This window comes from Chlamydotis macqueenii, chromosome 20 (genome assembly GCF_036417535.1).
Source record: "Chlamydotis macqueenii isolate bChlMac1 chromosome 20, bChlMac1.mat, whole genome shotgun sequence".
Lineage (NCBI taxonomy): Eukaryota > Metazoa > Chordata > Aves > Otidiformes > Otididae > Chlamydotis > Chlamydotis macqueenii.
The window spans coordinates 11,840,655-11,866,120 of record NC_141575.1 but is presented as its reverse complement, the minus strand read 5'-3'; the positions used below and the strand labels follow the sequence as shown (position 1 = coordinate 11,866,120).

The 25,466-nt window shown below is 44.6% G+C and overlaps 1 protein-coding gene across 10 annotated transcripts in view; it reads right to left on the bottom strand.

Moving 5' to 3' along the window:
- Positions 1 to 25,121, bottom strand: part of EXD3 (exonuclease 3'-5' domain containing 3) — a 285,931-nt gene extending 260,810 nt beyond the window's left edge. For 9 of the 10 annotated variants that reach the window (XM_086763462.1, XM_086763459.1, XM_086763464.1 and 6 more), the window contains exons 1-2: positions 25,024 to 25,121; positions 18,227 to 18,295 (exon numbers count right to left, since the gene is read on the bottom strand). The gene's annotated coding sequence lies outside the window, so the exon portion shown is untranslated. The remainder of the gene's footprint in view (positions 1 to 18,226; positions 18,296 to 25,023) is intronic. The other variant, XM_086763466.1, reaches the window with a different exon arrangement.
- Positions 25,122 to 25,466: the final 345 nt, after the last annotated feature.

Sequence of the window (25,466 nt, the reverse complement as noted above, 5' to 3'; positions counted from 1 at the left end):
ATAGCACTGGGATACCTGCCAGCTTCTTGGCAACACGAGGATCAGTAAGTACAAGTTAAGCTTCACAAGGACCAGTGCACACTCCTTATTCTGTTACTTTTGGCAAGGAAGGGTCCAAAACCCTCAAGAAAACACTGTTCAGATCTCAGCTTCACTATCACAGAGAACTCCAGCCATTGTTTTCACAAGACAGGTATGTTCAGTTTGTGAAAGTCACACTGGTGCGTTCACTGGTGAGCTCAAAAACCACACTGGGCTCACTTAAACAGATCCAGTACGTGTATTTACTGCCAGTTTCAGCAAAACTTTGGCTAAAAGATAATGCACGCTGAATCAGCTGAAACAGATTGTAACCGCCACATTTTCAGCCTCCTGCTGTACTCCACCGTCTTCCACCCCTTCCTCACGGCAGCGGAGTCACCGGGGACCCTGTCAGCCCTGCTGCGCAGGATTACACAACGGCAGCCCAGTGGGCTCCCGTGCGCGCACAGATGGGAGACGGCAGAGGAAAAATGAGCGTATTTTCCTTTGCACACCATTCTGCCTGGGGGGTTCCTGGCAAATATCTTGATACATACAGCAGACAGAATTTGGCTTGTCCACCGTTAAACTTCCAACAGCTCATTGACAATGTTGTAACAACGACATAGGAAATGGAAACCAATACAAAAACAAACAAGAAAAGGGAAAAGCGCTCTCAGGAATTTTGCTCCTGAGAGCAATTTCACATTGACTACTCAACAGCAACATTTGAAGAGATCTATTTGGTTTTAGCCAGGCTCCTGTTTTGGCAGGGTACATTACCTTGTTTTCTCCTCTCGTTCTTTCATATTTCTATGAGATACTGGTTGCAAGTTCTGTCTCACCACTCTTAAGACATCTGTCTCGCTCCTACAGTTAGTCCTGTTGTCAAAACAGAGAGGCACTTCTAGGAGATCATTCATTTTATGGTAATCTGACTCAGGCCCTGGAAACTTCTCTCCCATGACCATACAAATCCTGGACTTACTAGTTCTGCAGGGTACAGAGCTACAGCAGATGTCTACGTTCAGTCCCTCTCAGCGATAGAGGGGTTGGGAGTCTTCTCACCTCACTTCAGCCAAAAACACAGTGTCTGGTCTCACTCCGGACAATGGAAAAGGAAGCAGGTGTCAGAGCACCACTGAACTCACTGCAGTAGCTTGTAAGCGCTGTGGTTCTCCTGGAGCAGAACACCCAGCAGAGGGGTGTCACCTAAAATAGGACCCAAAACAGACTTTAAAAAAAAATAAACAAACAAAAAAAAACCTACAAAAAACCCAGCAGAAGAGTAATAAAGAAAAATGTGAACATAGTCTGTACACACAACTCATTGATTTCAAGGTGTTTTTAATTCTACCAAAGTCATAAATCATTATCAGCTGGACTTACAGAAGCCCAACAATATGACTGCAATGTCCTTCTGATCTGAAATTGCTTTATCTAGGTGGATATTTCCTTGATGGAAGTTCCAGACTGAATAACTTGACAAAATTCCTTCATAAGCATTTCCTCCATTTCTGAACCATGTATGTTTTCCATACCCGGATGTGTTTTTGCCATTCTCATTGTAATCTCCCCAAATCAGGCCAAGTTTCGAGCCACAGAAAAACCCTCACTTGCAAAAGAATGGCTAGGAGGTCAAACTTAAATTTCTTTAAGAGTCCTAAACGTAGCATGCTCCAAGCCCAAGGAGCTTGCCTCCCGATTTCCAATCCTGGAAAACTGCAAATAAGGCTATGTACAAGCGCTGGACCAGTGAAGAGAAAGAGGCAGGCGGTAACAATGCCACAAGCCAGCAAGGAAACCGCGGGGATTGCTGAAATTGCATATCACTCACAGCTTCTACTTCAGTCAAAAAAACCTAATTTGAAAACCAAGAGATTATTATTAAATTTGCAAAATAAACCAAACTAGGAGTGCCTGTCAGCATACGAGAAGGCAGGAATAACAAGCAAACTGATCTTGGCAATTCAAAGCAGTCTGGAGGAAAACAAAACAGAAAATCATTTAATAAGGGTTCTAAATTAGTATCCGAAATCCCTGTTAGACCCACCAATGGAAAAAGAGGTCATGGGGCTTTCAAAGGGATACTGCGATTTTGCAAGAATTCTGCCTTTCAAAATCAATCTCAAACAGTAACGGAAGCCTGTGTGCAAAGACTAGATACCTTTTTAAGGAAGTTAAAATGCAAACACTGGTAGACCATGTCACACAAGAGAGGAAACAATTGCTCTAATAATAATTCCTAGTCTTAAAATCCCTACGTTTGGTAAAGGTCAAAACTTTTTAAGCTCACCAGAAACAATAATTTCTTCTGTGGTGCTTTCCAAGAGCAGTTTTCCATTTCTGCTCTTTCCTTGGAGGTATATTGAAGAGATGTAGGTACTAACTTACATGTTACCACTGTAGACAAGACAGAAGGATTTCTGCCACATTTTTTCTAAAAGAAGATTTATACCTTTGAGCAAAGAGAACTCTGAGAAGTTACAGGGAAAAAAAAAATATTCATTGGCAAACACAAGAAAAACCCCAGAATCGATTTTACATCCTTTGCTATTGCTGTCACAAGAGACTAACTACTGCAAAGGAGATTTCCTTCATCCAGGTTCTACAGCACGTGCCAAAATGCCTAAAGGCACAGTTAGATACTGACCATGGAACAACATCTGGAAGGTAGCACAGCAGCTGTCACAGAACACTGCTGCACTCTTACCGTTTCCATACAGACCAAACACAGCCCAGGGCAGTGAACCTAAATCCTTGCTCCTTCTGCCACCCTGCTCCTGTTGGTTAATGACTGGCAGGTTCTCAGTTTCCAGCTGTAAGTCAGCCTCAGCCAAGGGACGGCAAACCACACATCCAGCTGCCTCCCACTTTCGTACAAAGCATCTGTACCAGCAGCTCTTGCAGAACCTGAGCTTACCTCCTTCACAACAGCATTGCTTTTTCAGCCAGTGTTCTCATCTCATTTCCAATAAGCTGTGCTTTTAATAATATTTCCTCTGAGGATACTCTTCAAAGTCACCCAGATTCCCTTAACTCCTAAGCACATCTGATTCTATTGAGCAGTCTGTACAGCTTGCCTCAAAAATAATAAGCTCCAAATCAGACTTAAATTCTCATCCAAGTTCTTAGTTTGATTTTTGTCTTCTAGTTTCACCCCTCTGAATTCAACTTAGACAAAGTCACATGTGATCTTGACAACAGGTCACCAAAGGGTGACCATGTATCATCACAGACCATAATGTACTTCTAGAGCACCCCCACGCCTCAGCATTAGGAAGTGTTACCTCCATTCTGCTTCCTGTACTTCTCACAGCCACATTAAGGAGGTGTTGGCCAATTTTAGCCAGAAACAATTAACAGGCTCCTAGAGCATCACCCTACAGGAGTCTAGAACAAATTTCTTCATGTACATAAAGGCTACAGACTTTGCCTCAACACTGGGCTCTTCAGGCCTCACCCCACTGTTCCTATTTCATTCACTTCTACTGGTGACGGAGAAACCAAGAACTAGAGAGCAGACAACATTACAGCAACTTCCACAGTTTTCACTCCCATATAAGTATCTTTTCACAGAGAAGGCAAGGAGAGAACATTCTCCATGTCAGGACACCTGTTAACTTCCTCCTACAGCGACAAATGGTTCAACCCTACAGATGGAATCAGAAGTAAAGACAGTTTCACTTGCTGAATGGGAAAAGGTGGGGAGACATGGGCTGATTCTGAAGACAGAGGTGATCACTCTTTCCTGCACCTACCCCTTCGCCAACAAGCCACCTCGAGTTTACGAGTGACTAAATTAATACAGCACATCTCCTCAAACCTGGCTTCTTCAGCTTACAGCGTGAAATAAAAAGCCATACAAAAGCATACCATCTGAGGAGGACAGCATATAGAAAACTGCATTTACACAGATGAGACATATCACACAGCCCCTTATGTCTCTATCAACACAACAGCTTTGCAAATCTGCCCTAAATAAGAACAAAATTGACAACACGCTACATCTGAGGCCAGCAAGCTGCGTACGCCTAGCGTGTACTTGGCAGAGTTTGGGTTGTTCTCTCCACTTTTAACAAACAACTCACTCATAAATGGAAAACTTGCTAACATGCAAGTATTCTGCTGTGTTCAAACGTCAGGAAGATTGTATTCAACTAAGTCTCCTGGAGGGATCAACTAATTGGCCATCCAGTTCCTAGAGATGGATCTGTAGGTTGCTTAAAAACTAGCAGGCCATGACACAGCCTTCCTGCGATCCACAGCAGGGACAAACACCGGTCTGGAACATTTTCTACTTCCATTAACTCTTTACCAACACATAAAAATAACACTTTAAAGATGTTTATTTTTGCAAGTTACATGAGGTGAAGAATACAGTTGAACAATATAGCTGAACACATATGGAAATGCTTCAGCAGCAGCTCCGTTTTCTGTCCAAGAAGTCTGTAGACAAACACAGTAAACTTAAGTTACACATACGACAACTCAATGTACTACATACAAAAAAAAACACAAACAAAAAGAAAGACAAAAAAGTGTGTTTTCATAAAAACCAAACCATTTATTTTGTAGGAGGAGTATCTGAGAGAGGAGGGAGTAGCTGGAACAGACAAGTACGGACATAGCAGAACACAATTAAACAGAATAAGGCACCAAGAACAAGCCTTACCATGTCAGATTGCACCTCCATCCAGCCAGTATCGTGTCTTGGCCACTGGTCAGCAGCCAATGCCTACGGAAGAGAACTGGGCAGCTATATTCCCCAACACATTCCCCAAGCCTGCAACAACTTACAGCTTAAGATTTCCACATGCCAGATCTTCTGTACTGGTATGAAGTAGACTTTATAGATCTTTCTTCCAAGAATATCACCAACTGCTTTCACACAAACTCTCAGCAGAAGAGTCTTGTTGCAACAGCTGCCATGCTGTATTCATCATGCAAAGATGTATTTATTTTTGTTTATTTTGAACTTCCTACTTCCATTTGATGTACGTAATTTTTGTTAGGGAATGAAAGAGAAATGGAGGATGACTGCTTATCTTCTGTCCCAGTCAAGCATCTTTTCTTCAGGCTCAAGCATTCTTCATTTCTTCATTCTTCATTGATCATGGAACAGGTTGCCCAGAGAGGTGTGGATGCCCCTTCCCTGGAAACATTCCAGGCCAGGATGGCCGGGGCTCTGAGCAACCTGATCTGGTTGGGGATGTCCCTGCTTCTTGCAGGGGGGTTGGGCAATATGGCCTTGAAAGGTCCCTTCCCACCCAAACCATTTTGTGATTCTACGATTTGCAAGCTGTTCCATAATCTCTTACTGGGTGAGGCAGGACCTCATTTAGGCATAACTGTAAACAGAGATAATTTCATTTTCTCATGTGTTACTCTACATTTACTGAGGTCAGGTTTAACCTACCAGCATATTTTCCAATTACAGAGTACCATAATGTACATACTTTTCCAGGTTTAGAGTTGACCATACCAAAGTACTTCTAAGTCCCTCAGACTTTGCTATTTCTCTATCCATTGCCTTCCTGGGGTCACCTGTGGGAGCATTAAACAGCACAGGTCCCATACGACTCCTGTGTCACTCCAACGGTAACAGCCCTCCACTGTAACGATTACTGCTACCCAATTTTCTCACCTTTTAACCAGTCACTAGTTTACTAAAGACCATTCTCTCTTATCCCTAGAAAGATCATTTGCCTTAAGAAGCTGCGGCAAAGCACCATGTCAGAAGCTGTTTGAAAATCTGAGGATACCATACACGCTGGAACACCCTAATCCAGATGCCTACCGAGCCCTTCAAGTCCTTGAAGATTTGTCAAGTGCAACTTCCTTGTACGAAAGACACACTGACTCCTCCATATTCCTATAAAAGCATGTGCCAAATAATTCTAATCTGTATTATTGTTTTGATGATGCTGCATAATACAAAGCCAGATTTCCGTCTGCTGTTCCCCAAGCTCCTCGGAACTCTTTTCCAATTTGGCATCATATCAGCCCTATCTATTCTCTGATAGGGCTGAGGATGTTCCCATTGAAAGGTTGCACACAAGTGTTAATAATTCAACAGTTTCTCCCTTGAATCCCCACTGGGCTCTAATGTCTTGGACCCTGCAGTCAGTTATTGCTCACTGCGTTCTTAATTAAGAACCCATTAATACTTGGGTTTCAGATGGGTTCTGGTAAAGACACCATAGATGGTGTCAGCATAGATGGCTCAGAAACTCATCTGTTTCTTTCTGCTCCATCTTCTGCAACTGATTCTTTCACATTCTAGTCTTCAACGGTTTTTGCAAACTTTTTAGACAAGCTTCTTATTCCCAACGTATTTGGAAAAGAGCTGTTACTTTTTATACTTTCTGAAAGCTGTTCCTCTAAGTTTTTGGCATTTCAAAGTGTTTGTTCTTTTCTGTCTTCCTCACTTGGTCATGACTTCAGCTTTTGGAAGGATGCCTCTGACTCTACAGCCTTTCTTCCCTGCTGTTTCACATCATAGCTTTTCTCTCTCTCAATCGGCTTTGATAGGGCTTAGGCATTTGCTCGGCAGGATCATGCCTTTAAATAATCTTCACACCACCTACAAACATTTCACGCTTTTTTCACTGCTCCTTTCAGTTTCTTTTTAACAAGCTTCCTCATCCTGAGGTACTTTGCCTTTTGAAACCAAATATCACGTTGCTGAAGTGTTGGGCTTGGATGACCTCTGAAGGCCATCTAAGCACACGTGTGTTCACATCTATAGCAGGGCCACCGGCAGTAACATTTTGTACCACGTTCTGCACAATTCCCAGGAGAAAGTCCAAAGTATCTTCCTCTCTCTGAGCTCCCTGACCAGATGTTTCCCAAAGGTGATATCTGTGATCTCTAAGAGGACTGGGGTGCCAGTTTTCTCCCACTGTGTTTCCTACTTTAAAGCCACATACTCTGTATTATTCTATACTTTTCCTATCTACAAGGTCCGGGAATTTCTAACCTTAAGGATTCTGTTATTAATCCAGTTATTTTCTGGATTTGACATTTAGCTTTAAGACACCACACTATTCCCCCATGGGTTTCACGCACTCTGACATTTTTATGTAACCTATAACTTGGAATTAGGGTGCTCCAATTGGTGTTTTTCTTCCATTGACTTCCTTACAGCACTACTCAACAGTCTGACACAAAAACCAAAGACCTTAGCTCATCCACCTCATTCCTTAAGATTTCAGAGTCTGTCTAGAAATACATACACATTTGGTGCTATTTTCTACTTTTTTTCATGTTACATCAATGCTAATCCAAGCAGGAAAACTGTCTGTCCTGTGACAAAGCGAACATGGTGGGTACGCATTTTAGTGATAAAACAAAACAGCTATGTTCAAGAAGAGCTGGGAAGTGTTGCTTGAATGATTATCTAATACATTCTTGAATCAAGCATTTTAGTTTCCTCTGGACTTCTAAATTTTTCCTGCTACTATTTACCAACAAAAAAAAGGGTTACAGATCTGTATGACAGGAAAAAAAGAACCAGTAACTGTATTTTCTACTAGTTACTACAGGTGAGAGACAAAATCTATACTAATTAAGACAGCAACTCCAGGGGAAGGAGGGAATCTTCTAGTGTCTTGACTTTGGGGTTAACTTGTATATATTTGAGAAATTATATGAAGGTGACAATGTACTCTGATTTTTTCCATATTTACTGTAATTTCAATGTGTCCCTGAACCTATACACTATACACTAAAATACACGTGAGAACAGACCTGATCATCAATGCTGTTTAAGCCTCTTGAAAGGAAAAAAACAAAGAGTAATTTATCATAAAGAGCTACATGGAAGTCTAGAGGAGAAGAAAGCCAGTGAAATCACTAGAGGAAGGCTGTACCTATGGGACTGAATAGCTTATTTAGATACTGAGACAGAGAAGACCCAATGTAGTTACAAACTGCTGTTGGATTTTATTTCCAATCACCCAAAACCTGACACATGATAACCTGTCACTTTGGAAGAGTGGATAGATCAGCTTATTTTTCAGTTTACCAGGTTGAGTTTTCTCTATTCATTCCACAGAAAATGTGAAAGTTATTAATTACTCTTCAAGAAAAGTAATTAGTACTTAGCTGTTATTGATCATGTAAGCAGAGAATAACTTTTCATTACTTCTGTTATGTTGTCCTTGGTAGATACATAAACATCAAGAAAGATTAATCCACAGGACAGAAACAGTTCTGCTCATTGCAAGAAATTAAAAATAATTCCTCTCTTTGGAAGTTCAGCATCAAATGCATCACTGAACGAAACACCTTCTTTAGAACCACGAAGAAAAGCAACACATGGCAGGACCTTGCAAGCGGTTTATTCTCATTGCTCACTGAAAAATAACTTTGGCAGTTATTTAACCCTCACCCAGCTCTTCCTGTTGGAGCTCATGTTGATGCTGATCATGTTTGACACTTCAAAATAGCACATCAGTATGAAAATAATCTACAACTGAAAACTTCTCATTAAGTCTTATTTTGTTTTTCAAATGCCTGTTATGCTAACACTACTGCCTTCTAATGAGGTATAAAACGAGCAAGCTAAAGAAATTTCTGAGAAACTGAATGCTGGACATAATGTTACAGACAATGTTTTAAGGTCAAAGGCTAAATCCTCACAGAACAAAAGACAAAGTGACAGGAGAGAGAACAAAAAGCACCAGCCCTAATGTTACACACACTGGTTAAACACGTCAGATGACGACAGCGCGAGCTGTGAAATGGGATTTAGGCGTCAGCGAGTAAGTGTTCATTCAGCCGAGCCCTCTGTTACCCCACCTCTGTTCCTGAAGCCGCCAAGGTTATACAAAGACCCCCTTATCATACCTATCACCTGACAGAGCACAGAAAATAGTGATTAATGTTTTCCAGTTGTTACACTATATTTCATACCGTATTTTAAATTGTCTTGAGCAACAACTACTACCTACTGCTCTGAATCGCACCAAAGATGCCGCAGAATCTGCCAGTTGGTTATTCAGCATTGATTCATCTGTAGAAGAAAAACTATGGGCCTTGCAGCTACACTTTTTATAAGGTTTGAGAGCACACTACCCAGCAATGAGAACAAAGAAAGGCCGGATCCCAGGCAAGCCAGACCCACCACTTGCATGGGCTTTGTCACTCAAAGCGGTACCAGCCACCCCAGGCTGGGCCTCGCGTCACACCTCTGAGAGGTGGCTGCAGGTCCAGCGCATGGGTCCCACCGCACCCAGCACACACTTCGGCTAAGAATGTCAGCTGTATGTTTAAAGTGTTTACATTTTCACTTACCATTTATCATAAAGCCTACCAGCAGCATAACAAATACCAAAGAAGGCAAATTAACCTAAAAATAAAGGAACGTACAAGACACCGTGAGAACAGGTTTACGGGGGAGGGGAAAAGCTTACATCATGCTCCAGAGTAAGCTGGAGGAATTCTCCGTGCTCCAGACTATAAGGCCCAAGGGAAACGGTAATGGGAGAGGAATAAATTCTTTCACCTCTGAGTTGAAATCCAATTCAGGCTGGTAGTAGCCAAGAACCATTAGCTTAACATCTGCTAGCTGTTTGGAAACCCATGCAAAGTGAGTTATATTCCTTAGCATCCACATCACAGTCCCACTAATTGGCACCACGTTGGCAAGCTAAACAGAGAGGTTGAAGTCTGAACATACAGCAATCATGAACTACAAGATTAGGCAACTTCAGTTTTGAGTACATATGTGATAAATTATACATTTGGTGCATATAACTCCATCTAATTGCCCACCATCCTGTTCTGCCGTCAGAAAAAAAACGTAAATCCAAGCAAGCCAACAAACTGTCAGCATTCCCTTGTCAAGCATGCAGTTTCTGAATTAGTAAGACACATTCAAAGTGCTTAAGCAACTGCTTAAATTTTAGGCAAAATACTGTACAACAAAGTTAAGTATGAGCTAACACGTTTGGATAATAGATACTAATATCCACAACAATAATTTCCTTTTCTTAACTTCAGCTTTTAACTCAAAAATGCAACACTAACTCAAAATGCGGTAATGACAGAGTTTTATAAATCCCAAATAACAACAAGGCTCTTTTCTCTTCTTCTGCAGCTTCTCAACAAAGAAAGAGCGCAAAGCAACAAAGGTGACCTAAGAACAAGGCCCATTAGCTTTTAGAAAATTATCCTGTGGATTGCTGCATCGTAAAACTTTTGTCTCTGAGGACAATAAAAGCGCGCGATGATCTCTTAATAAATAGCAATTAAAAAATTGATTTTTCATATCATCTGAATATGGCAGCATAAAAAACAGTCTAACTATGAAGGAAGGAAACTCATGTTACAGTTTAGAAACTGTTCCTGATGTTTACACATCACTTCAGTTTAAAGAACTGCTTATGATGGGAACATGATGAAAGCTGTTGAGCATGAAGGGAGATATAAACGAAGCCAAAAGAAGCATCCTTGCCAGAACTCTACCAGAAAACAGAATCACAGTGTAAGTCCGTTTGGGAGGGACCTCTGGAGGTTTCCAGCCCCATCGGCTGCTCAAATAATGGCCAACTTCAAAGCTGGATGAGGTCGCCCAAGGATATTTTAGATGAAAGCACAACGTAGCACAATGCCCTGCAAAATCCACATACAGAGAAATTGGTTTTGCTAGCTGAACACCCCTTTCATTTACCACTGCTCTGGAAAGATTAAAGTTCTAAGCTGTTTTGAGAAGCAATAATGGCTGGCTGCCACGAAACGAACCTAATCTAAATACCCATTAGTAGCAAGGTTTGGAGAACTTAACTTGGTAGAACGCAGACTTGAGGACAGGAGACTGTCTGAGAGAGCTCGGAAAGTATAATCCTCCCCAGATCCATGTTTTATCTGACATCGGAAAGGCATGTTCAGCTCTCATAAGAAAAACGCAGGCAGTGACAAAAGGCCAGTCTGCAGGAAAACAAACAACCCCCAGTAAGTCTGCATTCCACAGCCATGTTCAAAGGGATGGATTTTTTTTTCTCCTGGTGCAAGAAACACTTGCAGAGTTAACATCCAGAGAATTCGATGGTATCTAAGTTGCCTTAGACAGGAACAGTCTGCTTCTTTTAGCACAGGCTGCTAACCATCGCCTGGCTTACCTGTCCTCCGACAAAGCCAGAGCAGTTTAACTTCTACAAAAAGATGCTGCCACACACCCTGCCAAGGATTTTGTGTGTTCTCTTTTCAAGAGCTTGCTGAACCAAGGGATCTGCCTGATACAGCAAGACCACTCCTTCCCCAGACCTACATCATCTCTGCCAGGCCTGCTGTCTGCTTCAGGCAACGAGGATACAGCCACCTTCTTCTCCTCGCTGACTAGTGAAGCCTCCAAGGTGGATCTTTTCTTACTCTATTTTATAACTTTGAGAAGTAGAATAGGATCATGTCACATTTTTTAAACACCAGACAAATTCCTTCTGCTTGAAGACACATTATTATTAGCTTCTTTCAAAATCACCCCACTGCAAATAATTATATTGACACTTGAGGTGGGGTCTGCTGCGCTGACATCTGAAAGAGAATCCGGGGAGACGGTGATGACCATCAGGAGTCCAACACAAGCGGGAAGAAAATGGGCTAGCACCAAAGACATCGATACTGCAACTGGTCTGCTTTTGGCTGCATTCAGCCCATCAAGCTGCCAGTTCAGGATGTATTGAAGTAAATCTCCAGAACGAATCCAAGATGCTGCAGGAGTTACATGTGGGATAAGGTCCAAGCAGAGGTGACAATCAAACCATGTAGGGAACGGCTTTATTGCGCAGCTCTAACATGCATTTCCAAACCCTTGTGTAGCTATCAAGTAAGCATCGATACTCAAATAAATGTTTGCTCACAAAAACAAGTATAGAAATAATAACAAATTCATAAGTTTCCTGAGAGTAATCCTCTCCATTTGGAAAACAGGAGGGGACCAAGGAAGAAATCCTTTTCTGCACAGGAGGGAAGCAGGAAGGAAGGAAATGTGAATTACATACACCTCTCGGTAAGTCCCCCTTGAAAAAAAGGAAGGAAATTAGAGTTAACTAAAAGGAGCACTCTTAGCATCAACGCACAAACTGGGGAAAAAAAAACCTTAGGAAATCCCGGCTAAGGTAATGCTGCCTCCTCCTGTCGCTGCTGGGCTTTCCCCTGTCATTACGACGGGGAGAGGCAAAAGGTCCGTTTTCACTCTTTCACTTGCAGCACCACTTTGAAGTTACCTACAAACCAGAGTCACTGTTTGGTGGTCACCTCTCCCTACATCACCCTACGCTTTTTTGTAACAGGGCTGTTAAAAAAACATGTGTTTTCACTTTTTTTTTCTTTTATTAAAAAAGGATAACTCATAAGTGAGCAGAGACAAAGGCTCTGTTGATACAACAACATGTGGATTAAATCTGAAAGGAGAAAGCAAGCTGTTTTATTAAACTGACAATCCTGCACAGAGGGCTTATATCTAAATTGGTGTAATAAATCAATAGAAAAGATTTCTCCTTGGCTGAAACAACCATTTATTTAGGCATGGAACAAGAGCATTTAAAAATTGTTCTGGACACCGTACACAGAAGGCTTTCTTCAGTTTTGTTCTGTTTTACGTTCTTTTGCACTTTAAGTATATCCCCAAAGTTTCATATTTGCTTTACTTTAAAATATTTACTTTTTGGCCCTTAAACCTATGACAAGTCAGCCAGTCAGCACCACTGGGCTCTTAGGTAAACTGTTCCTCCAGAAAAAAAAAAAAAAAAAAAAAAAAGACTGACAGAAACATTGCTAGCTCTATTTACATTATCACATTAGGCAGAAGACGGGCCTAAATTTATGCTTTCCCCCATTATGTTCCTCTCCTGTGTTTTTACAAACACATGTTCTACTCCTTCCCTTAAATTCTATTAGTAGTGGGTTTTTCACTCTTATTTAAGCAGGAAACACCTCCAGTTGTTGCTACCTGCCCATATAAGACAGCAATTTGTCCTGCAATGTCTTCTGAGGCCAACACAACAGCCTGCCATACCAGAATGTAAATCTGGGCCCTGCCAGCAGCGAGGCGCTCAGGAAACTGCAGTCACACCGCAGTCCTCAAAACCCTGCCCCAAAACACGTCCCTGGGCTCCAGACCCCAAAAAGACCAGCCACTGCTGATACACAGTTAAAAACAAAGAGGACTTGGCAGGACATTCTAAGTAGGACACTGATTGTAACTATAGATGGCACCAAGAACTGCAGCTGTCTGATTCTTTTTAATAAAAATCAGATGGCACCTGGAACTGATTTCAGAGCTAAAGAAAAAGTGGCACCAGCATTTACTAACTATAATTAACACGTCATGCCATGAAGATGGCATTGGCTAGCCCATGCAAACATGTCACTACACAACTCCAGCTAGTCTTCAAAGAATGACAAAGATCAAAATATAAATGAACATAAATATAAACTTTCAGTTCCACACAAATGTTCTGTGAGAAAATATTTGTAGGAAATGCTACTCAACACTGGAAGGAAGTATTTCATACAAGCATCCTAGAGATCCTCTTCAGCATGTTCTGTAGATGTCACTGGCTGCTAGGTTACTATTATTTTTTAGAACACCCACACTGTGTGTGTGGGCATGAAAGGGCATCTACACATGTGATGGAGTAGAACACTGAGGGGGCAAAGATTTTGGCTAAAGCCTCTGTCATTCAGAATGTCATTCCTAAAATCATTTACAAGATTTATCAAGTCACAAGAGCTGAGCTCTTCAAAACCATTAAAAATACAATCCCCAGCCTCACAGATGAAAATGCTTTAAGCTCAGTAATTGTTTTTTTTCTACCAGGGAAGTCTTTATTTATTTCATTCCACCTTAACTTCCATTTGCCAGTCAGGCAAATAAAAGCTTCCTCAGAAACTACAGCTGATGCAGTCACTCAGATGCCACCCCTGATAGCCTGACCGTCCAACTCACCTTGCCTGCTGCCCTGTTCCCAACTCACCAAAGCAATCCACGGGGCCGCGGAGCAGCCCAAGGGTCGGGTCTGGGCTGCTCTCACTCCCTGACCCCCAGCCTTTGCACCAGGGAAGCTGCTGTTGCCACTGTCCCCTGAGAGGTGGAAGGAGATGGGAAGTATACAAGTTACTGTACCTACATTTAGCCCCACAGCTGTTTTGCAAGGCTACCTAGCCAAGACCTTCCTGTAAGAGCTGCTCACCTTGTGCCAAGCAACTGCCTTAACAGTCTGCAGGAGCCTCTCCACAGCGCTTCTTCCCACACCTCCGCAGCCATCCACAGGGTACCATGTCTCAGCTCGGCTTCTGCTGCCGCCTCACATGCCCTCTAGTTAGGACAGACACTGAAGAACTCCTGAGAAGGCACATCTTAGCTTTCCATCCTTAATCCAAGCAAACACGTCTGTGCCAATAAGTGTGACAAGGAGTCATACTAGTGGGACAGAAAAGGAAGGCGCAAGAGGATATTAAAAACTAGGAGAGGAATAAGATGGCCTGACAAGTACTTTTTCTTATTATTCTGCTTTAATTTTGGAGAAGCGGAGTCTCATGGCCATTACAGTTCACGGAAGCACTACCTAGTTCTTTAGCATGCCAAGTCAGCACTATCTTCCAGCTGTACGTAGCACAGAATCTGCTTCGACAAATTCTGAGGTTGTCAATGTCTGCCATCTGTAACCCACAGACGATAGAGCTGTCACCTCTGAGTAAAGCTAAACCCCTGGCAAGACAGACATGCCAGTCCCAGCTGGAAGGAAAACTTCCCAGTAAGGAGACAGTTGGTCAGCCAGACAACTGGTTTCTGTTCGTAGCTGATACTGCCCTATTCTGTGACCTCATCCCAATCACATCCCCACGCAGTGCCTCTTCTCTCCTCTTCGAGAGGCCGATGAGCACCACGATGAGTGGCTACGTGGAACCCAGCGACCAGCAGTAACGCTAGCTACAGGTGGGAATTCAAGCAAAGCAAAGCAATCTGTTCAAGCTGAGGTTTATGCTATGTGGGCATGGTTCCAGCATAGGAAACACGCACTTCAGTTCTGCCAAGCCTATCCAGTGTGGGTATGATTCAGTGCTAATTGCTCAGAAAAATCCTTCAAGTTCCACCGGTTTGGTATGCTTTGTAAAAAGCAAAACAAGGTATGTTTTGGACAAAGTTAAGACTATGTTTATGTTTACAGACAATCTGACTCCTGCATATAAAGAATGCTTCTCCTTGGACAAAAAACTAAAAACATCAAGAAAAGTCAAAAGTAATGCAAATATCTGGCTCTACACTCGTGCCAGAACAGAAGCAGCAGCAAAGCAGTTGAGCAATAATCATGGTCTTCAATTTGACTTCCCTGACTCCTGCTTTATTCAATATTTTAATTAATTTTTTAAAAATTCCAAAACACTTTCAGACGTCAAAGCACATCTCTATACATTGATTAATTCTCCCAAGGTAAAAATCATTAGCTTCTTTACTACAAAAGGGAAGTGAAAGAATACTCAGTATGCAATTTGTCAAAGGCACAGAAAGATCTGACGTAAGGGCTGGAATTAAAACCCAAAAGTATCTGAAGGAACTTATTGTTTCTAAAGTATGAATTTTTTTTAAGATGATAGCAACAATACAAAAAAAAAGTTCTAAAATGGACATACATTTAGGATCAAGGCAGTTTATGAGGAAAAGGCCATGAGAAAAGCAAAATTAATTAATCCACAGCGTGAATTATGCGACAGACTTGCAGTGCTCCACATCCAGCACAAGCACTGAATCGGCCCGCAGCGCGGTCAGCCTTGCCTTGCATCGGGAGCCAGCAAAGCGCACAGGGTAACCCACCCTGCGCTGCACGCTTCCTGCTCGGGGGCGGCAAACGGCATTTGCGTTGGGACTCTCCTGTGAAGAGCCCGTGGGGATGCTGCCTGACAGCCGCCTCACCACGCGCCATTCGAGTGCTCTCTAACGAGCCTGCAGCTGCATTTCAGAACACACACGGGAGACCAGAACAACCCAAAAGGAGACTTTCCAGAAACTTCTCACTAAACACCAAGCTTTGTTTCCATTTGAACAAAGGGGAAAATTAGGTGATATACACCAACGGGCAACTGCTCCCGCACAGACATTTTATATTTCCTTGTATTATGCTAGCCCTCACTGGTAAACGCCTCAGCAGGCAGCAGTACTAAAGAAAAAGAGGAGAAAATTGACAGCTCTCCCATTCTGAGAGAAGAAAGGATACTGAACCAGACTGGGTCCCAGGGCACTTAACCCAGTATAACCCAGTATAACTTCTTAAGATAAACCGAGTTCTGCACAATCTACCTTATCTGTAAGGAACTGCTGGGTAACTTTTCAACACAGGAAGTCATTAAATCAATCTTCACAAAAATAAGGGAATATCACGACTGAAGCTCACAAATCAAAATGGAATTCTCATAAATCTGTTCCCTAATACATGGCTGTACCATAAAATACTGATTATTTGAAAACATGTCTTCATCTGCCTGGACTTGTGCAAAGCATTTGACACTGTCCCACACAACATCCTTGTCTCTAAACTGGAGTTTGATGGACGGACCACTCGGTGGGTAAGGAGTTGGCTGGATGGCCACACTCAGAGAGTGTTGGTCAACGGCTCAGTGTCCAAGTGGAGACCGGTCACGAGTGGCGTCCCTCAGGGGTCCATGTTGGGCCCAACCCTGTTCAACATCTTTGTCAGCCACATGGACAGTGGGATAGAGTGCACCCTCAGCAAGTTTGCCGACGACACCGAGCTGTGTGGTGCCATCAACACGCTGGAGGGGAGGGATGCGATCCAGAGGGACCTGGACAGGCTGGAGAGGAGGGGGCCATGCAAACCTCATGAAGTTCAACCAGGCCAAGGGCCAGGTCCTACACCTGGGTCGGGGCAACCTCCGGTATCAATACAGCCTTGAGCATGAAGGGATTGAGAGCAGCCTTACTGAGAAGGACTTGGGAGTGCTGGTGGATGAAAAGCTGGACATGAGTCAGCAATTTGCACTCGCAGCCCAGAAAGCCAACCGCATCCTGGGCTGCACCACCAGCAGCATGGCCAGCAAGTCGAGGGAGGGGATTCTGCCCCTCTGCTCCTCTCTGGTGACACCCCACCTGGAATACTGCGTCCAACTCTGGGGTCCCCACCCCAGGGAAGACATGGATCAATTGGAGCAAGTCCAGAGGAGGTCACAAAAATGATCAGAGAGCTGGAGCACCTCTCCTGTGAGGACAGGCTGAGAGAGCTGGGGCTGTTCAGCCTGGAGAAGGCTTTGGGGAGACCTTATCCAGTACCTAAAGGGGGCTGATAAGAAAGACAGGGAGAAACTTTTTAGAAGAGCCTGTTATGACAGGACAAGGAACAATGTTTTTAAACTAAAACAGGGTAGATTCAGACTGCATATAAGGAAGAAATTTTTCACACTGAGGGTGGTGGAGCACTGTCCCAGGTTGCCCAGAGAGGCGGTGGATGCCCCATCCCTGGAAACATTCCAGGCCAGGTTGGCCGGGGCTCTGAGCAACCTGATCCGGCTGGAGATGTCCCTGCTCCTGGCAGGGGGTTGGACTGGGTGGGCTTTAACAGTCCCTTCCCACCCAAACCTGTGATTCTGTGATCTAAGAGTGGTCACACAAACTACAGTGATGAAACACTATTTGCTACAAGTTTGTACAACTGGTACTTTTTTTTTTTTTGTCAAGCTCCCTTTCACCTGCCTATATAAACTAGTAAAATGTCCTGCACCAAAAGATGTTTGTATTACTTTCAGAAACAAGCTCCACACAGAAAAGTTGATGCTGATCCTCACAGCAGAAATTAATTTTAATAACCTCGACCAATGTCAAAATCGTCAGGACTGCTCCACTTAAAGATCTACCTATAAACACGCAACGAGGGCACAGCTCCTCCGCGTAGAATCAGAACCGTCACAGCAGCCTGTGCAGCTGCTGCACTCTCCCTCCCAGCCCGTCCCGCACCGGGGCAGCCCACTCTGTTGTCCCCCAGACACCAAGCTGTGAGCAGAAGGTGAAAGAGACAGACAAAACAATCGAAGTTGAAAATGATCCTTTTCTAAGCACAGATAAGACAGAGACTAGAAAGGGCAGGAATTCCTTAGGCTGTGCTGCCCTCACCCTGCCAAACGTGGCGTTTGCCCCCATACTGGCAAATGCCTGTGAACAGACTCAGGCCCAGGGACACGGCAAACTCACCCCTGAAGGAGCACGGTGAAGGCGTTATCTGCCGAGTGACATCTGGGGAATTCCGCTGCCACCACAGAGCTGCAAGGAAGCAAACAGGCCTGTTAATATGCTGAGCTTTTTGTACACTTACCAACACAACACCTAAGCTCCACTGAAGCATCCCAGCTGAAGCACCTTGCTCAGTGCTATCTCAGAAAGACAGAGATTCGCAGGCAGCAAATGTGTTCTTGAACCAGAGTCTCACATACCGGCCAACATTCTTACTGCTTGCTAAACATCGTTACTGTCATGTTAAGATCACACGGCTAAGAGTCACAACAGATGAACAAGAACACCGATGCCACAAGGCATTCAGAGAATCACGCTCCTCATCCACGCAGGTTTCCCACTTTAACAGACAGAACGTCATCAGGAAACCTCTGCTCCCACCCGTCCGAATGGCCCAGTGCCAACCACTGCTTACAAAACAAAAACCAAACAATAAAGCTTTCAACTACAGGCTAATAAAAGCCTGCTTCGCAGTCTGAAACAGCAGCTGTAAAGAAAAATGGCACTCCCCTCCTCAAAAAGCCAAACACATTTCCCTTTGCTTTGTAACAGCAGGAGATTTCAGTCCCCAAGGAATATTTTCCAAAAATTTACAGGTAATTGCATAATAAAAGAAAACCCATGTGCAGCAGTTTTACACAGCAAGTGTTCCCCAAGCAGTGAAAAGTTCCTCCTGTGCTCTCTCCCATATTTGCAAAGATTCCTCAGCACTGCTATGTTCCAGCCAACTTTCTTCCTGACATAACAGCTTATTCCTTGAGGAGGTTCAGGCAGAGTTTGACATTACAAAGATCACCAGTGAACAGACAGAGTGTCCTGGGTGTTTTGAAAGAGAGACTTTTCTTCCATGAACACGTAACCCAAATAAGGCTCAATGTTTGCGTGAAAATAAAACACGATCATGAAGTGTCTGCTGATCATATAGTCAAAAGTTTCACACAGAATGAAAAATGTGGAAAAGTGTAAGAGCAAAAAAACCTCAGTGAAAAAAAATCAGTAACTGAACTGCACAGTTATGTTCACAGCTATAAAAGTAACCCCCTGTATTGCAAAAAGTATTCTGCTTTTTGAAGGCAAGATGAGCAACAGCCAAGAATGAATTGCTTTGCATGGGTACAGCTAGCTGTAAAACAAGACAAACATCAATATTTTTATCAGAAAACAACAGTCTAAAATGGCAGCAGCCACACATTTAGACTTAATGTGAAGTGTGACCATATCCTTGGCAGAGTTGGAGATGTCATAAAGAGGAATTTATTTAAATGCATGATATACACGTAGAGCTAGCTTGGCAACGCGGAACAAGAATCACGGTAACGCTAAGCTTGGCGACGCGCACAGGGGTCAGAGCTCACCTGTACCGATATAAACCTGCAGCTTTGCTTTGTGAACAGTGGCGGTTAATACTGAAGCACCAAGCAGAGAATCTGGCTTCTACACTACGACATAAAAAAGAGGCTTTGACACCATTTTTTACCTCAGTAGCTAGCACCGCCAGCAGTGGTGGGTACGGCCCGTAGGAAGGGCAGCTCCCAGCTGTGTGTCAGATGTCAGCATTAACCACGCCTTATATATCAGTTTTTAAAGTTTGTTCTAGTGCTGTTGCTGTTTAAATGCTTATACAACATAAATCAGAACTTTCATTTGTTTAACTCTTCCATTATTTATATCTACTTTTTCTTCATCAGCAATTTCCTTCTCCTTCCAGATTCAGTGTTGTAACTTTAAGTGCAGGTAACACAGCTTAGTGCCACTGGAATACGTGAGCCAGGGAAGGAACAGGACTCCCAGGGTTTAGAGGTGATGGGACAGAAGGTGAAGGATTTTTAGCTGCTTCGGGTATGATCAGATTCCAAAACACTTAACTGTTCTTTAGCTTCATCGCCCCACCTATTTCTTGCAGAAGACACCACAAAGATGATTATTCTGTAAGAATTAGTAAAGTAATACAGGAATTTTTTTTCTTATGTAAGAAATTTCTTCTAACAATAGCAATTGCCTCAACCCTCGAACAGGTTTATTTCTATTTGGAGCCAGCGGGAAGGACTATGCCCAGAGGGTCATCCCAAGCAAGTAGCAAAGCTGAAAGAAAATAAATTATTAATTATGTAAGCAAGGTTTTCTTGCTTGATTTTTATGGGTAGACCATAAAGCATTATCTGCCTCAAATCCTCCAGCCAGGCAGTTAACACAGATGGGAAGTTACTGATCCTGATCTAAACAGCAGGACAAGAGTCTCACCTTCCAGGCCCAAGTTAATGCCATTTGATCACGTTGCAACACCAAACCTCCAGGCGGGTTCACAAGAGAAACAGGACTTATCCTCTGGTGAAACTGCTTTTTAGACTTCTCTTCTGATAGAAATGTAACTGGAGTTTCTCTTTAGCCCTCGCTTATCCCACACACACGCATTCCCCTCTTTCATTTTCCCCACAAGAACTTTTCAAGCTTTTATTGCAGACATCTACCACAGTTCTTCCTACACTGTATTAGTTTATTACACATTTAACTCAATAAAAAGATGAAAATGTGAAACAGCAAGATGTTCAGCACTCAGTGTATCTCCTGTTTCTGTTAATGCAATTCTACTCCTCTCACACATTACTCAGTTCCTCTATGGCCATCCCTTCCTCCCACGCACGCGATTACAAAGGGGAGCTGCTTGAGGAGGCTGCCATAGCATCCAGCATCCTCAAAGAGCTACGAAAAAAATTAAGAATTTTTGTTTTAAAGGCACTGGCATACTACACAAACTCAGTAATTAACTTTTGAATTAAATTATTAAAACTTGGTTCAGGAGAAGAACACTTAATTCCAACAGAATGTCTCTGTCAGACTGTTTCTTAGTTAACTCAGGGCTGGCCTGTGCCCCCTCGTCCCCACTCCTCAGGCTACATCACGCATCAGCACGTTATTCAGTGCAAGTTTGGGTAAAATTATTTATTCACAGGAGAAACAACTTTCAATGTCAGACTTTAAACACATAGACCTGCTCCTCTAACCAGCTGTGAGTGGACCCCTCTACCTCTGCATTAAGATCCGAGCTGTAACGCGACAGAGCTTCCTTGCAGTTGACAGAGAACTCACAACACTGAGTGCGTTCACAGAGACCACCCGCTTCTGCCTCAGAAACCACTCGCTTCTGCCTCTCGCCCCTCTCCACGCTGCTTTTGGAGCACAACAGAAACTACACTTGGTTCAGCTTTGCCAGTTCCTGTCTGCCACGGCTCACATTAAGCACCAACGCTACCGGGTGTCACTGGAAAAGGAACAACGTCAAGTCTTGCAGTTTAGTCCTTCTGCACGTGCCCTGCGCACCGCACATGTGTCTGGTGCGGTTTCATACAAGCAGCATGTTCAACTGCCCCAGCAAAGAGAGCTGAGAAAGGTTTGCTGCAACTGCTAAACTGCAAGCACCAACAAAACTCAGTGCAGGTGAGCGTTATGATTTCTTCTAATACACAGCATTATTGCCGTGAAAGGCCAGGCAGTTTTCTGGTGCATCCAGAATACGCACTGTGCTGGTTCTACTCCACATGTTGAAATGGTCTGCTGCTCCACACAGTCCTGGTCTATTGCTGTATTGCATACAGTGAGAAGAAAACTCAGACCCAGAAGCGATGGCCACTGTGACGCTTGTCCCAGAAAGCTGACGCACAGCCACAGGCAGGTGCCTGTTTCCACAGAAAACCAGGGAGGTAGCAAGCCCTCAGAGCACACCAAAACGCACAGAGCTACATAACAGACAGAGCTTCACTATTCACAGAATCACGGGGAGATTTATTTATTTAAATTAAAAAGTCATCATTTCAGAGTGAGTCAACAGATCCTCTAGTTGAGCCAATCATCCGGTACCCTTTTATAAAACCTACTACCTGGAAAGCACTCTCATCCCACTGAAACAATACATCGAGACAAACAGCTCCCAAAACCCCAGTACAGGAACCTGATGAGATAAAACCAGTGCCAGAAGAAAGTCCTAGCACAAAAACTATGCTCTTGCTGAGGGTGAAAAACTCATACGATGCCTTAACAAATCAGACCTGGCTGGAAATCCTTCCTGCCCTCACATCTGCAGACAGGGGGGGGAGGCAGAGCAGCTGGGGAGGGGATGCTCTGAACTAGCACAGCACACCCGTTTGCCCAGCTCAGCGTCTGCTCTCTGCGTTCAAACTCCAATGATTTAAAGAACAGTGGAGGAAGAAACACACTACCTTAATCTAACTTTCCTCTGTAAGAGCAGCATGTGGAATTCCCCCTTGAAGCACAGGTTCATCCAAAAGCATAAGAATGCTTAAACCTGTCGTAATTTAGAACCACAGCCCTTTAAGCAACATTTTTTAAAGTTAAAAATTCCTGCTTTCTGCAGCAGACTGTCCAAGTGCAGAGTCCCAGAAGGTGACTCACTGATAATGTCACTGATTTCCCCTGAACCACATCGGCATCCTTGCACCAGCAAGTTGCCCAGGTTCAAAATTGTTATCATTTCAGCTTGAGAGCTCCAAATTGTGGCAAGCCTTTAACCTCTCCCATAAACAATTCCTATAATTAACCTCCCTCACTGCTAGGAAATTGTGTCATATTTAAAAGAATTTGTGTAGCTTTGACTTTCAGTTACCAGATTTCATTATGTCTTTGTTGGAAAGACTGAAAATATTCAGCCATCAGATAACTTTCCCATAGGCATGGATTTCCAGAATGGCTGAGTCACTTAACCCTCTTCTGTTGGATGTGCCCGAATAAACTGAGTTCACCAAGTCCATTACACAGCTTGTTTTCCAGAACGAGAGCATTTTTGTGGCCTCCTCTGAACTCTCCAGTATTTTCATATCTTACTTGAGAGCTACTGTTACTGGAGATTACGTTCTAGCAGCCTGTTCTAACCACAGCACGTGCCAACACATGATCCCTCCAACTTGATTCTCTTTAAAAAAAAGGAAAAAAACAACAATCAAATAAACTCTTCTGAAAACAGTGAAGTTCAAATTGCATCACTGATCCAACTAAATCCTGCAAGTCACTCTCTGCCACCTCCGTGTTTGTGGCAGGAAGCTATTGTGGTTTCTAGACTTTACACAGGCTTTTTCATTGTATTAACATCCTTCTCCCACTTGGAACCTTCTAACCAGGAAGGTCAGACCAGGCCACAGCAGTAACCTCATCACTGACCATCTCGTGTACCTGTCATCAGTAAATTTAAACAGCAAAGGTTTAAACCTTCTTTTGGATAATTTAAGTCACTGTTAGTACTTGAACAAAGAATTGGTAAGTGGAGGAGCTGACTGGAAATAGCCCACTCATTAATGTCTTTCGACTAATGATCAAGATAACAGAATCATGGAATGGTTTGGGTTGGAAGTGACTTTAAAGATCATCTCATTCCAATCCCCCTACACTGGGCAGGGACAGCTTCCACCAGCCCAGGTCACTCACAGCCCCATCCAGCCTGGCCTTGAACACTGCCAGAGATGGGGCAGCCACAGCTTCTCTGGGCAACCTGGGCCAGCGCCTCACCGCCCTCACAGTGAAGAATTTCTTCCTTATATCTAATTTATAGCGACCCTCTTCCACTTTAAAGCCATTACCCCCATCCTATCACTACATCCCCTTGTCAAACTCACTCCCCAGCTGTCTCGTAGGCCCCTTTAGGTGCTGGAAGGCTGCAGCAAAGTCTCCCTGGAACACAGGATTTGTTCCTAAGGTCATTCTTAAATTTTGCCTCGCTGTCTTACAACATTGCCTTTGTTTAACTAAACTGCCAGGTCACACTACAGTCAGACTCCTCAGAGAATTCCAGGTATGTGACACTGACTGTACGGACAGTTGGCCTATCAGACCTGGAACCCCCTCTCAAGCAGGGACACCAGGGCCGGGGGAAATCTCTTCCTCAAGCGTTTGCTGGTCAGCCTTCAACCTCTACAGTCACTGCTTTTGTAGTATCTAAGTCTTTACTTGTTACTTGCTCATTTTGGTTTACTTCTGCTACTGACATCAGGTTAACAAATTTGATTTATTTTGTTTTCCTAAAACACGTTTACTCCTCCCACACACGTGGACAGTATTTCTGGTACTTCCAAGCCCACTGACACGTGTGCAGACAACGTTCGGATCCCACTGCACTTTTCCCCTCATTTACCACATTTAAAATCGCTGACAGGGAGGTTTGTTTAAAACCGAGCTGCTTGAAACCACCGCTTCCCGGCTCCCCCCACAAGCCCGCCGTGCGCCCGGCCGGGGCCCTGCTCCGCGGGCGGCCCCAGGGAGGGGGGGCCGGCACCCCCGGCCGCAGCGCAGTTCGGGGCCCGGAGGAGCCGTTCCAAAGGCCGGTACCGAGGGCACGCCGCCCGCCGCCCGTCGCCCCGGACCCTCCCGGCCGCCGTGGCGCGGGCGGTACCGTAAATACCGGCGGCTGCGCACCCCGCCGCTACCGTATTGGCGCCCCGCGCGCAGCTGCGCCGAGAGACGCTTCGTGGCTTTATTTCGGCTGGGAAGTGCGTACACCCGGAGCGGCCCCGCCGCCCCCGCCCCGGCCCCGGCCCCGGCCCGCTCGCCGCTCCTCTCGGGCTTCCCAGGCTGCAAGTCCGCTGCGTCGCGCCGGGCTCCCTCCGCACAGGGCCGGGCCGCACTTCCCCCCACCCTGGGGCGGCGGGGTTGGGGGGGGGCGGGGAGGGGCACGGCGGGGCACGGCCCCGGGCCTCCGCGGAGCCGCAGCCCGGCCCGGAGCTGCCCCGGCGCGGCCGCCGGCTCCGGGAACTCACCTGGCACCAACCCGGAAGCGGCGCCGGGAACTCCGGAGTCCGACGGTCAAAATCTTCCCCGTCGCGCCCGCTCCTCCGCTCAGTGCGGCAAACGCGACCGGTCCCGGAACCTCCCGTGCTGAGCCCCGCGCTCCCATCGGCCCCCTTTTCCCGGAGGCACCGATGCAGAGCGCCTGCAGGGGGCGGTGTCAGCCGTGGGAACGCCGCGAGCCCCGAGGGGCGGGGCCGGGTGGGCGGGGCCTCAACGACTTGGGGGGCGGAGCAGGAGGGGTTTACCGTATTTACCAGAGCGCGGCGGCCCCCCGGTGCTTACCGTACTTACTGTAGTTAACGCGCAATCCAATGGCCCTGATAATATAACTTTTTAATTAACAAAACCACAAAACCCAGCATTATCGGCTGTGCCAGTTCTGGCCGCTCACTGGGCTGCCGGGGGCTTTCTT